Source organism: Sceloporus undulatus, chromosome 9 (genome assembly GCF_019175285.1).
Source record: "Sceloporus undulatus isolate JIND9_A2432 ecotype Alabama chromosome 9, SceUnd_v1.1, whole genome shotgun sequence".
NCBI classification, from domain to species: Eukaryota; Metazoa; Chordata; class Lepidosauria; order Squamata; family Phrynosomatidae; genus Sceloporus; species Sceloporus undulatus.
This window is the reverse complement of record NC_056530.1, coordinates 31,386,288-31,402,910: the sequence shown is the minus strand read 5'-3', so window position 1 is coordinate 31,402,910 and position 16,623 is coordinate 31,386,288. Positions and strand designations below refer to the sequence as shown.

Below are 16,623 nucleotides of genomic sequence, written 5' to 3'. Positions count from 1 at the left end.
CTGCTGAGATACATTTTGTAGACTTACTTATATCTCCCCTTTACTTATATCATGTATCTTACACTTATATAGATATAAAGGTATAGATAAGGTTGATAAAATATATGTAAGTCTACAAAATGGTTTCTCTCCCCAAAAAAGGATGCGACCCAGAAGTGACTCCCTCTTCAAAAAATGGATAAGGTCTAACCAGATTTCGTCGGAGGAGGACACTTGCGCCTATTACCTTCCCTGATGATTTCGATGATATCTTCGGCGTTGAAGCTGAGTTCATCGGTGTCCTGTGCGTCGTAGGCGTAAAGCGCCCGGCATTGCGGGAGACGCGGCTGGGGCTTGGGCCTGGGTTTGGGTTTTGCCCGTCCTCCGCCAGGAACAGGTTTGGCTTCCTTGGAGAGGCGCCGCTGGAGTCTGTTGCAGACAGAGAAAGCAGGGGTCAGGAATGGGTTGAAATACCTGCGCCATGACACACCTGGAGGCAACATGGTTTTCCAATACACTTAGCCATTACTATTATTTCTTACCTGCCTCCTCCCATGGATCAAGGGAGACAACCACAACTAATGGACACCACACCAGTTAAAACACATCAATTAAAATGGACGGAAAGGGCGACTAACAGTGCGCTCTGGAGTGTTGCGGCGCCACGATGCCGAGGTCCAAAGGGACAGTGTGACCAACAGCAACACCAAAGTGCTCTGGACCTCGCTGTCGTGGCACTGTCGACACTGATGCTCCGGATATCGCAGTTGGTCACATTGTCCTTCTGGATCTCGCCATTGTGTCTCGCACTACAATGGCAAGGTCCTCAGGACAGCATAACCGACAGTGAGGTCCGGAGCGTTGTGGTGCCGCAATGGTGAGCTCCCGGCGGCCCTTTGAGACTCAGTGAAAGAAAGAAGTTGGCAGCATGGGCTTTCCTAGACTTAAGTCTCCTTCCTGAGATGCAAGTCTAGGACAGTTCCTGCTGCCAACTTCTTTCCATGAGCCTCAAAGGTGCTGCAAGAACTCTTAGTGATAAGATAGTTGTGTGGATCCTAGATGCTATGTGCACAGGTGAAACAAAACAGCCTCTCCTCCACCTTCTCACTGGAGAGACTGGACCCAAACATCAAAAGGTGCAAACAGACCAGATGATGACCAGCCCAAGACTGGAATATAACACCCTTAATATTAAAACAACCCAAGTTGCTCTGAACATTCCACAAAGATTGAGAGGCTGTGCGAAACGCATCCCCCTCGGCCACCCAGTGCGTCCAACAGTTGCTTTACTGTGGTCAGAATGACCACTTGACCATCACTGGGCACCTTGTTCAGGACTTGGAGCCAAGTGTCCTGCGGTGGAAGTGGCGAAACGGGACGCGAATGCCATCGGATGCCCATCGTTGGAAGAGAGGGGTCTTGCAATGGGGCTGCCTCCAATGCCAGCGCAGACTGGACCCTAGAGAAGGAGTATAGGAGGAGGTTCCCAATCCAGAAGTGTGAAGGAGGCCAAGTACAGTGGTACCTCGGGATACGAAATACCCAGGTTACGAAATTTCCGGGATACGAAAAAATCCCATTGGAAATAATTGTTCCGGGTTACGAATGTTTTTTCGGGTTACGAAAAAATTTTTTGGTGCTTTTCGGCGCTTTTTCGCACGAAACGCGGCTATTCCCCATTAGCGCCTATGGCAATTCGGCTTACGAAGGCTTTTCGGGTTACGAAAGCGGCCGCGGAACGAATTAATTTCGTAACCCGAGGGAGCAGTGTAAAAGGTCTCACCCAGCGACTCCTTGGTCCGGGACGTTCATGAAGTCCAGGTTGAGCTGAGCGGGCAGAGCCTTGGCCCTGGGGCTGGCGCCTTGGCGAGGGAGGCTGGGCTGCTCCATGCTGGCCTGGCGGGTCATGGACAGGCGCGACTGGAAAGCAGGTCTCGAACCCGGGACCCCGGCACCCTGGATGCCCCACTTGGTGCCTGGACAAAGAGGGACAGAATAATGTATAGGGTACTAATATACAGTATACATTTGTACTATATTGCTATACTTGTACTATATATATATTGTAGTATAAGTATAGCAATATAGTAGGGAGGGACAGAATAATAGAGTTCTCTCTCTCTCTCTCACACACACACACACACACACATATATATATATATATAGAGAGAGAGAGAGAGAGAGAGAGAGCGCACTATACTTGTACTACTATATCTATCTATATAAGTATAGCAATATAGTAGGGAGGGACAGAATAATATATAGATTATGAATACACACACACACACAGCTATACTTGTACTATATTGCTATACCTGTACTACTATCTCTCTATATAGTATAAGTATACCAATATAATAGGGAGGGGCAGAATAATATATGAGCCAAGAAATGTATCAAGTCTTGTTACAGTCCCTTTGCACTCAGTTGTATCGATCCTTGCCAAGAAAAACCCTGCGATAAGTTTGCCTTAGACTGGTCATCGGTCAGAAATGACGTGAAAGCGCACAACTGCAGTGCTGGATGCATGTGGTGGCATTGTGCTTCAGGCTCCACAACGCGGCAGCACTGTGTTAAGGAGACAATAATGCGGTGGCACTAAACTAGGATGCAATAATAGGGTGGCACTACACTTAGGGCACAATGCGGTGGCACTACGTTTAGGACTGCCTGATGCCTTGGCAATGTCACCCCTTGGGTTTCTGGGATCTAGTTGGCCCTTAAGGTTCCTTTAATAGCCTATTAATCTTGCATGCTATTCTGACTCTGTTAAGGACAATATCCTTGAAACCCACTTACCTGCGCTGCTCCGGTTGTTCCAGCCTTGGGCGGCACCCGCATTGAGGTAGCGGCTTTTCCGGGCATCTTTCCGGGTGGGTCCTGAAACCAAAGCCCAAATGGTCAGCGCCTCTGGTCAAGCGGACACCCAGGGACACCTTACTCAACCCTTCTTCCTCGCTCAGAAGCTCCCCCAAACCCACCTTCCACTCCACAACCTTGAGCCAAGCAGCAACATGCCCATGGCCAATGCTCTCGGGGCAAAATAGGAGCTACTGTCTGGCCGCCCTGGACATCACCTCTAACCTGACCGTCCCCAGTTTAGAAGAACCCCAAAGGATTGGCCAAGTTTGAAACGTCTGGACTGTATGCCAACCTCAACTCGAGTCACAGGATAATTCAGTGTTACACAAATTATTACTGTCTCATAGTGTTTTTGTGGGTTTTTCAGGCTCTGTGGCCATGTCCTGGAAGAGTTTATGTCATCCTGTTTGGAATGGACCCCCAAACCCCTCTTGCGACCCCAGACTCACGGGCGTTTCGGGGCAAACCGGGGCCGATGCTGACCACCAGAACTTTGCCGTTGTTGCGGAGGAGGGTCAGGTCTCCCTGGCAGATCTGGAACTGGATTTGTCGGGACCCCGCCGCGCCCCACGGACCCCAGCCATCCTTCTTCACCTTGAACTCCAGCCTTGGGGCAAGAAAGAGGGAGAAGAAGTCGCCGCGAATGGGACACTTTGCCTCCGACACGAGAGACGGAAAACCTCAAGCGCCCATGGTCAGAACGTAAGAAGAAGGCAGATCCCAACAAGGCAGTCCTCACATTCCTAAATGGCGCTGGCCATAGTAAAACATATAGTAAAACATTCCCATCCAAGGGCAGTCTCGAACCCAGATACCTGAGAAAAGTATCACCGTTTGGTGGGATTTGTGTTGCTACTGGATTTGCTATATGGCCATCATTGCTCCCCCTGATCTTTTCTAACCCAGAGGATGGGAGCTACCAAACAAAAAGAGGATGATGGGGAATGGGATCTTCATGCCCAAAGACGTCTTGCTGTCCACTAGCAATTCCCTAGCTTTGGTCCCCTGGGTGTTTTGGACTTCAACTCCCAGAAGTCCCAAACTTTGGTCCTCCAAATTATGGACTTCAGCTCCCAGAAGCTCTCACCAGCTTGGCCAAAAGTCAGGAATCCTGGGAGTTGGAGTCCAAAACATTTCGAAGACCAAAGTATGGAAAACACTGCCTTGGCACATACTGGAAACGCACCTTACGCTGGGACAGACGCTTGGTCCGTCTAACCATTCCCAAACTTTGGTCCCTTGGGTATTTTGGACTTCAACTCTCAGAAGCACCAGCCAGTCTGACCAGATGTCAAGAATTCTGGGAGTTGAAGTCCAAAACATCTGGAAGAGGCAGTGCCTTGGCACCTAAGTCCCAAAGTCCATCTAACTCAACATGGTCAACTCAATCTCCGAACCCAAGGAACAAGGTGACAGGCCATGCTTGCTCTTCCCTTTGGCCCTCCAGGTGTTTTGGACTGCGACTCCCAGCCAAAAGTCAGGGATTCTGGGAGTTGAAGTCCAAGACATCCCCGGAAGACCAAAGTTTGGGAACGACGGTAGTGTCCCCTATTGGAAACCAGACCCAGGGTGAAGGAGTGTGGGGTTTTTTGGGGCCACTCACTGGTTGCTGAACTTGACCGGAAGCGTCTTCTGGGTCCGCTCTTGGTAGCGTTTGCAGAGCAAGCTGAGCAGCTCCGTCTTGAAGACCGACTCCAAGACGCTGTCATACTGCGGCTCATGGACGATGAGGAAGTCGTCCTGCAAGGTGCTTCAAGAGAAGGGAAGGGACACGAGAGCGGTCAGCGGCTGGAGAAGTCCCAAGGAGGTCACCCAGGTGACCCTTGACTCCAAGGACTTAAAAGAGTCAGCAAGGTGAACTAGACTAAAAGGTAACGCATCAGTAGGAAAGCACAGGCGGGAGTCCAAACAACCCTGGTCCCCAAACTTTGGTCCTCCAGATGTTTCGAGCATCCAGTTCCCAGATGTCCACGTCGGTTTGGCCAACCACCAGGGTTTCTGGGAGCTGTAGTGCCAAACATGTGGAGGAACAAAGTTTGGGAACCACTGACCCAGACGCTTACTCAGCTGACCGACGCAAAAGACATAACATCCAGGTGGATCTATGTAAAGAGAAATATATGGGGTCGGGCTCATGGCTAACACCAGCGAAGGGTATATGGAGTGGCACGGTTTCAAAGGGGCAAATAATGGGCAAAGTTATCATGAGATAGATAAGGGAAAATCTATAATAACTCCTAAGAAACTGACCTAAGAGTGGACCTTACAAAGAGTCCTTTCCGCTGCAATTTCTGGGGATCCCAGCAGCTCAACACAGGCCTCTGCTACGTATGATTTAATGCATATTTACTCATGCCCTGAGTCAACTATTATATGTATGTATGTCTTAAAAATGTCTAAAATTATATATATACACACACACACACACACACACACACACACACACACACACGGATGTAAGTTATATATATGTGTAAGTCTAAAAATTGACTAAAATAAAATTAAAATAAAAATAAGTCTATATATTATACATATATTTATATATGTATAATAAATATTTTATATATGTATAAGTCTAAAATAAAATAAAAATTAGTCTAAATATATATGTATATTATATATAGGTATGTCTAAAAATGTCTAAAAATAAAAATACAAATAAGTCTAAATATATATATGTATATGATATGTATAAATAAAAAAATTGTCTGAAATAATATACGTGTGTCTGTGTGTATAGGTGAATAAAATTATATGTACGTATAAGTCTAACAAATTGTCTAAAATAAAATAAAAATAAAAATGTCTAAATATATATGTATACTACATATATTTTAAGTCTAAAAATAGTTTAAAGAAAATAAAAATAAGTATATAGATAGATAGATGTATAATATATATATGTATAAGTCTAAAAGTTGTCTAAAATAAAGTAAAAATAAGTCTAAATATATATATGTATATACTATTATATATATGTAAAAGTCTAAAAATTGTCTAAAATTTATATATATATATATATATATATATATATATGTAAAATTGTTTAAATAAAATAAAAATAAGTGTATAGAGAGATAGATATATGTATAATACATATGTATAAGTCTAAAAGTTGTCTAAAATTAAGTAATAATAAGTCTCTCTCTCTCTCTCTCTCTCTCTATATATATATATATATTATACAGTATGTAAAAGTCTAAAGATTGTCTAAAATAAAAAAAATTATGTATGTGTATATATATATATTTATATGTCTAAAATTGTCTAAAATAAAAAATAATATGTCTTAAAATGTCTAAAATAATATAAAAATAAGTCTAAATATATATATATGTATGTATATATGTATAATATTATATGTATGTCTTAAAAATTGACTAAAATTAAATTAAAATTAATGTGTGTGTATATATATATATATATGTAAAATTGTATAAAATAATATATATATACACACTCACACACACACAAATGTATATTATATAAAAATATATATATTTTGTATTTTGTATATTATATTTTATATTATAGTAAATTATATAACTATATATAGTTAGCTATATACTATAAAATATAATATAAAATATAAAATTTTAAATAATATATATATAAATATATTGTTATATTAGACATATATATAAATAATATAATAAAAATAAATATATAAGATAACAATATATATTATTTTATATTAATTTTTATAGTTTATATTATACTATATTTTATTTAAATTATATAACAGTATATATATATACACACACACACACACATCTATATATAGTTACATAATTTACTAAAATATATAATATAAAATAATATATTTAATATAAAATAATATACATATATTGTTATATTATATATTACACACACACACATATATATTATACCATAGTAAATTTTGTATATATATAACTATAAAATATAAAATATAAAATTTAATATAAAATAATATATATATATTATAAATAATATATTATTTATAATATATATTATTTTATATTAAATTTTACATATTATATTATATTTCATATTAAATTATATAATATAGCTATACACACACACACATATAATATTACACAATAAATATATATAAAATATAAATAAATTATTATATATTTATTAAACACCCAGTAACCTATATAAAAGAATACATATACTGTATATACGCGACTTTAAGTCAAGTTCATAAATAAGTCAAGGGTGGGTTTTGGGGCCAAAATTGTGGATTTATTTATACAATTAATACACATTACACACCACACACACCACACACACACACCACAATGGTTTTTGGCATTGCTTCTGAAACAACAGAAGGGTCTCTTTCTGCGGGCTTAGAGAAGCGCAGCCATCTAATGTTCGTTTGTTTGTGCCATGCTTGCCAGAAACGATGGTGCTTTGCTGGACCCACCCTGGTCCTCCTTACCTTAAGGACAGGGACTGGATCCTCTCCACCTCGATCTGGCGCTTGAGGACCTCCTTGATGAGGCCTTTCTCTGGCCCTTGCTTCACTTTCTCCACGCCGATCAAGGTAGAGGAACTTGGGGTCAGGATCAGGTCCCGCTTGACCGTCTGCGGAGGAAGCGGGCAAAGCACCCATGAGGACGGGAGACCCTTTTGCCAAGCATCAAAACGGTTTGGTTCATGCCACGTGCCGCCCGTTTCGTTTGGCTTCCACAACCTTCACAAATAATACACAAAGTTGGGGGCTTTGCAAAGGTCTCCCCTTGAACCGCCGATCGTTTCACAACCGTTTCGGCGAAGTCGACCCGCTCCTGCGTCCCACGAAACGTCGCAATTCGGGATGGCTCTCCAGGCCAATGTAGTCGCCCACGAAGTTCGGTTGATGCTGTTGCGGCGCCGCTCTTTCTGTGTTCAGGACAATGTTGGACGCTTTGGAGAGGAAGAGGCGAGGAACGCGTTTTTTCCGTAGGGGTTGGTCGATGGGCACTGTAATTCTGGCTAAAATCTCTATACTTATATATGGGTATATACAGTAAACTAGGGCTGACCGCCTGGCTTTCAAGACTGGACGGGATGCTATTCGCCGCTATTTTTTGGGACGTCTCCAAAACGAAAAACGACATACCTTCTTCCCGCCATCTGGATGTACTTGCGGACGGCCACGTGTTTGCGCCGGCTCTTCTGGATGACGCGGGCGTAGCCGTCCTAACGGCGCTCCCGCGTCTCCTCGAGAAAGGAAAACTGCGCGCGGAGAGAATGGGAGAGAAAATGAGAAAGAGATTATTCCTCGGTTACGGCACAAAATAGGACAGTTTGCTTCCGCTAGTCGGTCCCATTGTGGGTTCTAACCATCCCGTTATACAATTCATTTATGGACTTAATAATAATAATAACAATTATTATTATTATTTTATTAGGGGATGGAAGAGACGTAGGAGAGGAACTGGGCATTTATTGCCACCACTTTTTTGGTGGCACCCCAAAATATGTAGCCTTAACTCACGGATTCGGGGCCTTGATGAAGACCTTGGTGCTCCCAGTTGGTACTGGTCGGGTCCATGTTGACCGACTTCATCAGGGACCACGCCTTGGTTCTTCGTCCCCCGCCAAGACGGCCCCGTTTCCCGCGTCAGGATGGCGTAAGCGCAAACGACCCAAAAGACGGAGAACCAGTGATCTGAAGTCCTAAGTTTAATTGCCCACCTCCCAGCCAAGAAACGCTTTCCTGCGAATGTTCGCTCGCATCATCAAGCTTCTCTTAAAGGCAGAGGAGCACATTGGGCAGTATTCCTTGCGGTCAGTTGGCGATGCCCAAAAGGACAACGAAGTGCAATAGGAATTACCGATGGAGGAACTTTTTGAAGACCGACGGTAAGCGTATCGGCCCTTCGACGCGAATATTTCCCGAAGGCCTAAGTACTCGACTTTGGTGCTTCACCCTGGAAGGAAAGCCAAGGGTTTGTAGGAATGAGACTAACAACGAGACGCTCCTCTATAGTTCAATATATAGCTCTGATTATGGGAAGGTGCCCAATTCCTACCCATGCTTTCAGCTACAACTAACATCTCCCCCCACCATGCACTGAATATATTGAACGGATGGGATGGGATAGGGTCAGGATTGCTCCCCCAGTCTTATCCCGTCATTAACCTGTCCGCGACTGTGATAGCGCAAAAGGCTTTCAAATCGCCAAACCCCACCATTAACCGTCATTAAAGTGGCTTTGCAATAACGCAAACATCCGTTAATGCAAAATGCATTAAGCTGATGTTTGCTTTATGATGGGTTAAAGACAGGATCTGTGCAAACTCATCTGAAAGTCTTTTGCGCGACTGCAGTCAATCCCACTTCTTGGACGGGTTAATGACGGATCTGCACAATTGTCTGAAAGTCCTTCTGCGCTTGCATGGGAAGGATGGACATGAGGGATAATTGCATTTCTCCAGACATCAGTGCTCCCTGCTGCCACTAAATCCGCAATGCCCCAACATTTTGGAAAGCAGCACTCATCGTCCCCCCGACCCATCACGGCTTTCTTCCCAATCCCTCGGCCTTTTGGTCTCGTTGGGCTTGATGCACCGGATGTAGTGCGGCGTGCATTTCATCAAGGTGTCCACCAGTGTTGGCTGTGTTCTTTTCGGGTAAATGGGGGGGAAGCAAAAGGTTGTTGTTACTCTTACAAAGATTTATAGGCGACAATTAGAGTCATAGAGAGACCCCAAAGGTCATCCAATCTAACCCCTCGATGTGCAGGTCCACACAACCCAAGCCCTCCCTGCGACAAATAGTCATCCATCCACTGTAGCCATTGTAAGTTCCTTTTGTGCGCAGGGTTGGGATATGAGAGATCTCCAATCTAAAAAGCAACTTTTCCAACGCCGGCGTGCATCGGCGTGCAAGTTCCCATCCACCGTTTCCCCAAATGCAAGCAAAGGAGGAAAAAAACTCAGTCAAAAGAAAGAAAGGAGTGTATGCGCATGTAATGCGCAGTGTAAGCCAGAGAGAATGGATTGAGCATGGGGGAGGTAAAAGGTATGTTGCTACAGCTCGGAAATCGATGGGGTTGGTTTAACGGATGCAGTTAACGAGGGTTCCGGTAGAGGGGTGGGATTCCGAGGCTGACGGCATGGGGGAGAGGCAGGAAAGAAATAAGAGTAAGACAATAAGAATTAGAAGAGGTAGTGAATTGACATTTAGAACACGAGAAGAGAAAATAGGAGCGAGGACAAGTAGCGAACTAAGAAGCATTAGAAAGAATAGGTACGAAGTAGGTATAGAATATATTATTATTTTTTATAAAGTAGAACAATAATAATAACAAATATATATAATATATAAAACTAGTATTATTATATATTATTAGATATATAGAGGATATATGATATTAATGTTATAGATAATGATATAATACATAATAATATTAACTATAATATATAAAGTATAGAATAATGTAATATGTATAATATGTAATATAATTAGTATACTAATAATAGTATATATATATTATATTATATAAAATCTAATGATATATATTTTTAAGATATTACTATACATAATTATATATATACTATATATATATACACACACACACACACCCAATAGTATTTATATTATAATATGATTTATTTATTATAATTTCTATTATTATTATTATTATTATATTTCTATTATTATTATTTTTTTATAAATAGCAAAGATTCTGTTCCATGGGATATACGCCAAACCTTCCTCCTTCTCCTGCCCAAGTGTGGCTTTATTATTCTTATCATTATTAATATATATTTATTATTATTATTATGATTATTCTATTATTAACCTTGATCTGCTTCCGGCTGTGGTGGGTCTCCCTCTTCTCTCACACCTCGCGGGTTCTCGGGGAAGAGGTCATCGGATGAAAGGGACTTTGGCTGAGAACAATCATTTTTTGTTGTTATTATTATAGAGATGATGTATATATTCATGAAACAGAACAGTCGTCAACGGTAACATACGCTATATTTTATTGTTTTAAATATATTATTATTATTATTATTAATACTCTGCTCTTCATACAAAAGGCTTACAAATTGATTGATTGAAAATTTATTTATTTATTTATATACCACCGTTCCTATGATCCTATGTTCCTATGTTAATTAGACATTTATTCTTATCCTTTGCTATTTGAGTCCTTCCACCAAAATGTTGGCTCGTGCTTCTATTAAGCCAATGCTCTTTCCAATCCTATTGAAAGCGTTCTTTTGCCTCTAAAATAATAATTAAAACATTAAATAATTTTAAAATTATTTTAATTTTATAATTATTAATATTATTATTTATTAGATTATTATTTAAAACAATATAAGCTTTTTTCCCCAGTACAGTTTCCACCGTGGATTATTTTGGAGGGTTTCACGGGGAGACTCACATCTCGCTGCTTTGCATCAGCTCAATGAGGTCGGCAAAGAGGACGTCGCGGTTGCGCTCGCAGAAGCCGTCCACGTCGTATGAAACCTGCAGAATGCAAAGAAGACATAGGCCATTGGGACGCATAGCGCTCTTTCAAAAGGACAGTCAATGCCAAATACAACTCTGTGCTAATTTAAAGGCATTGTCAAAGGGAAAACGGCAAGAGAAGCCACGCAAAGGCGTTCCCTTTTGGCAAAACAATGCGCCTTCTGCTCCAGCAAAATGACGGATGGATGTTTGGTAGAATTTGGGGTTTGGGAGCATCCATTGGAGTTTTATAGTTCAAGCATCTGCCCCACAGAGACCCTCCGTGAGGACCAGCATGGCGAAGGGTGTGTGGGTGCGCATGCGCGTCCACGGGGCCCTTACCTTCCCAGCATAATGGTGGATGACGAAGCCCTTGTTCCAGCTGTTGAAGTGCGGGTGGGTGCCCAGTGCCGACTGGAGCTTCTGGAGGAGCGTGTGGTCGGCACCTTCGCCCTTGGCATGCATGGTGGCGCAGGTGTCGTCCAGGATGCTCATAAGCCCCGGGGGGTTCTGGGGGAAGGAAAGGGGTGCGTCTTTTGTCCCGTTAGCCATTTTGGAACATCGCTTCCCTCCCTCGTAAACAGAGGCGCTTCACCAAAAGGTGCATAATGCGCCCGTTGTTGTCGCACTCACCACTTTGTTCTCGATGAGGTCGCACACCACTTTGTTGTTAAAGTAGTCAATGGGGCTCCAACGGATGCCCTCCTGGACGTATTCTTCCTACGAACACATAGGAAACGGTCAGAGAACCATAGAGTTGGAAGGGATCCCAAGGGTCATCCAATCTGACCCATCCTGACATACAGGAATACACACTCAAAGCACTCTTTGTGTCTTTTTATCCACTGTATACTAGCTAGAATCATTTTATTTTGTTTTAAATAATTGTTACTGACTTTTAATGCCATAAAAGATACAATTTAAAACATGTATGTATGGGGATAGGTGTAGCGTCTATGGCTATGTATATACATGTATTATATATAAGTCAGGTATGCATGTAAAAATGAACGGATGTTTCTTTTTTAATGTTGAAGTAAAATGTAGATATAAAAATCAATGTATTGATGGGACAACTTCCGCATTCCCTATTGTACACCTAAAAGCTATTTATGCACTGAGTAGCATTGGTTGCGTTGAAGAACATACATACACAGTGGGCCCATAATTCAAGAGGTTTCAGTCATGCCACTCTCTCCCCCAAATATTCTACTACTCCAAGTCCTAGCATTCATTATTCTAGGCTAATGGGACTTGCAACCCAAATGCATCTGGAAGAATGCATGCTCCTTATCCAAAATTAAAGCACACCTTCGTATCTCAGTCCGACGAGGGATTCCTCGGCCAAACCCATCGCTCGAACTCGGGGCTTTGCGCGCAACCTGTTACCGAAAACGCACAACTGGGTCCAGTTTCTCACCTGCTCCGCTTTCAGTGTCAGTTCGATGAAGATCTGCTGGAGTTTCTCATTCACAAAGTTGATGCAAAACTGCTCAAAGCCGTTTTTCTGCAAGAAATGGCAGCAAGTCAGGGACCCCAAAGCAACAACAACAACAACACATTTTGTTTCTATCCTGCCTCTCCAATAAGACCGAGGCAGGCTACAACAATAAAATCCATACAATATAAAAACACAACATCAAAACAAGAATTGTGTTTGAAGTTGGCTTCACGCTCTCCGCCATCTTTGCATTGCCAGGGCTCACCCTCTGCAATGCTGGGCTTTGCAATTAAATTAGATTAAAAGCTCCTTGTCTTATCTGCCTAAGGAATTTTCTTCTGCAGTCCTTCCCAAAATGGCAGAAGGATGTCATGCTGCCATTTTGAGAAGGGCCATGAAATGAAATGGAGATGCTTGGCTCCCTGGCCCTTGCAAAGTGACCCATTCGAGGAATTAAATGGCAACCGCAGCCCGTCTTTTTGGGGGATGTACCTGGAAGATTTCGAAGCCGTAGATGTCCAAGACGCCGATGCTGTACTCCTGGCGCTCCTTCTGCATGGCTTTGTTCACAGCCTGGAAAAAAGAAGGGAATTAGTAAATCGGATCTGCAAACGAGGGACGCAGGACGAGGGATAGAAAAAGGAGAGGAAGGAAGGAAGGTGGATACGGAAAATAGAAAGACAAAGGAAGAAAGAGGCTCAAACGCTAAAGAGGTGTACAAAAAGGACTGAGGGTGCAAAAAGGAGATGTTTGCCGCATAACACCAAACAACACAAATTTGGGACAGATTTCGTGGCACGGCGCATGGTTTAAGTGTGGGACCCCTGCCAGATGTCCATAGTTTGCAACTCACATCGACAAGGAAGTCAAAGAGCCGGGCGTAGAGGGCCTTGGAGAGAGCGTCGCGGGTGAAGCTGGCCTGCTCCACGTTGAGCGTCACGTCGATGACCTCTTGCCGACCGCCCCACTTGCTGTCCATCTTGCGGCTGGTCAGCTTCTCCTTGAGCCGCTGCTGGTCAATGGCCAAGAGGTAGGAAGGGAATGCCAGGACTGCAGAGGGGAAGCCATCGCCAATCATTTAGGTTCTCATTTAAGCACTTATCATATATAATAAGGAAGTATAACAGAAACGGGAAACTAATGTAATGGACAAAGTGTATCTTAAATTCTATATGTACTCTATTGGTATGCAAAATACAAATAAAGATTTGGCGTACAGTCCTCGCTCTCCACTGAGGCATAGTTGCCGGATTCCCGGAAAGTGATGTTGCCCAAATGGAGGATGCCGGCCACAATTTGGAGGACCAGGGCTTGCTCTTCTCCAGAGAGACCCACCACCTCCATGGCTGTCTGGAGGAAGAAGGAGAAGATAAGATGGAAGGTGTCCGGGAAGAATAGCCAAGATGGTCAAAACTCTGGAAATCACCCAAGACTAATATTCTCCCCAGAGGCATCAAACTGCATTAATTCTGCCATGTAGATGCAGCCTAAGATGAACTAAGGACTCCCTATGGGTACCAAATCCCCGGATGTTCAAGTCTCCTGACGTACAATGGGTTATTACCATTATAATCAATCATCATTATTATTAATATAGTTGGCCATTAATATCCACTGTGGTTTGGTCCCAGGATCCCTTATGGATACCAAAATCCATGGAGGCTCATGTGCCATTAAATACAAGGGAAACTATCATCATCATCATCATCATCATCATCATCATCATCATCAATACAGTGGACCCTTGGTATTCACTGGAGTGACCCCCTATGGGTACCAAATATCCCTAGATGCTCAGGTCCAATGACATACAATGGGTTATTACCATTATAATTATCATCATCATCATCATTATTATTAATATTGTGGGTCCTTGGTATCTGCTAGGAGGAAGAGGAGACAAGATGGCATCTGTTTACCTGGATCTGAACCCGGTTCCAGAATGGAAACCCAACCTACCAACGTCTCCTGGAACTCCTGGCTGTCATCAACGTCCTCCACTTTGTAGGACGCCGATTGGTTCAGGTAGTAGTAATAATCCGGAGTAGTTATGCCCAAATTCTCCCTCTGCTCTGGACTGGCTCCTTCCAGCAACTGGGGAGAAGATGGGAAAGTTCGATAAGGTCCAAAAACTGAGCACCGTAATATCCCAATGCACCAACATTTGGGTTTTTGGAAACATACATTTGAGTTTGCAAGATACATGAACTAACAAAACATGCTCTAATTTGGGGATATTATCATGGAAGTGGCTGCTGACATTAGTTTGGGGAAAGTTCAACACAGACCCTAAATACCAAACCCACAAGAAAGCGTTAAAAGATTTCCAAAGAGGTTTACATCCATTAACTTGGTGATGCAAAACCCTTGCGAGACGGGAAGACAGCACTGCGCAGAAGGGAACTCTTTTGGGACTGCAAATGCCATAATCCACGCTGGTTACGGGATGCTGGGCACTGCAGTCCAAAAGAATAGGTTCGCTGCCATCTCTCTTAGGGAAAATGAGTATATTAGGAAAAGTAAAAAGGGAGAGGAGCTGAATGGGGTGGAGAGAAAGAGGGATGATATTGAGATATAGGTCCAAAAGGCTTGGATGAACTAAATGGATTAAGGACGTCTTGGGTTTGAATTTGCAGGACCTGAGCAAAAGCAATGGAGGACCAGGAGTCTTGGAGACGTCTCATCCGTTGAGGTTGACTTGAAGGCACTTAGTAACAACAGAGAGTAAAATAACCCCAACGTTTTCGTGGGCTCACCTGGTAGTAGATGTGGAAGTTCCTCTCGCCGGGGTTTTGGCTGACCACCCGGGACTTCTCAAGCAAAAAGTTGGAGATCTTGCCTCCGTCGGGTTCTCCGCCTCGGCTGAACTGGATCTCAAAGTATTTGCCCTGGCCGCCCAAATCGAAATGCGAGAAAAGGCTGAGTTTGTTGGGTTCAAACAACCAGACGTCTCTTTACAACGGAGTGATATCGACAGGCATACTTCAAATTAAGTCCTTTCGGTTCTCCAAAGGGTTTGCAAAGCCTTTTGCAACGCGTTGGATACTAATGATCCAAGATACGTACCTTTCCGAAAAGGTAGCTTCAGGTAAGAAGTCCTTTCGATTCTGCAAAGGTTTTGCAAAGCCTCGGATATTAAATGTGCAAAGCCTTGGATAGTAATAATGAAAGATATGTAGCTTTCCACAAAGGTAGCTTCAGTTAAAAAGTCCTTTCGATTCTGCAAACGTTTTGCAAAGATTGGATAATGATCAAAAATACACACCTTTCCGAAAAGATAGCTTTAAATGGCTTGGGAGCAAAAGATGGGCGTTGCAGTCCTATGACAACTGAAAGGATTCCCAAACTGGCCATACAAGATTGCAATAAGATGGCAGTTTCCAAACTTTGGTCCTCCAGATGTTTTGGACTTCAGATCCCAGCTCCTGACTGTTGGCCAAAATGGCTGGGGCTTCTGGGAACTGAAGTTCAAAACAACTGGGAGACCAAAGCTTGGGAATCGCTGCTATAAAGGATACACCCTTCTTTCCCTGAAAAGACAAGAATTATCCCATCATTACATTGCAAAGGCAGGCATCTCCAACTATTCCAAGACATTGGACTACAATTCCCAGCATCCCTGAGGCCAAAAATGCTAGGAACTGTGGTCCAACACATTGGAAAAGGCACCAGGTTGGTTAACGCTGGGCATCTTTGGGGGATTTGGGGAGTTGTGGTCCAACTCATTGGAAGGGCTCTATGCTGGTGTTGGGGATCACTGGAACTGCAATCCAATATGTTGGGAAGGAACTGGATTGGGGGAGGCTATTGTGGAAACGGGGATTCTGGGAGCTATAATCCAACCATGGGAAAACTACTTTGTGATTTCAGGACCCACAATCTCCCCTTTGTCCTGGGC

General features: G+C 42.9%; 1 pseudogene; it reads right to left on the bottom strand.

The window, feature by feature from the left end:
- LOC121915340 overlaps positions 1-16,623 on the bottom strand; it is a 29,263-nt pseudogene that overhangs the window by 4,120 nt on the left and 8,520 nt on the right.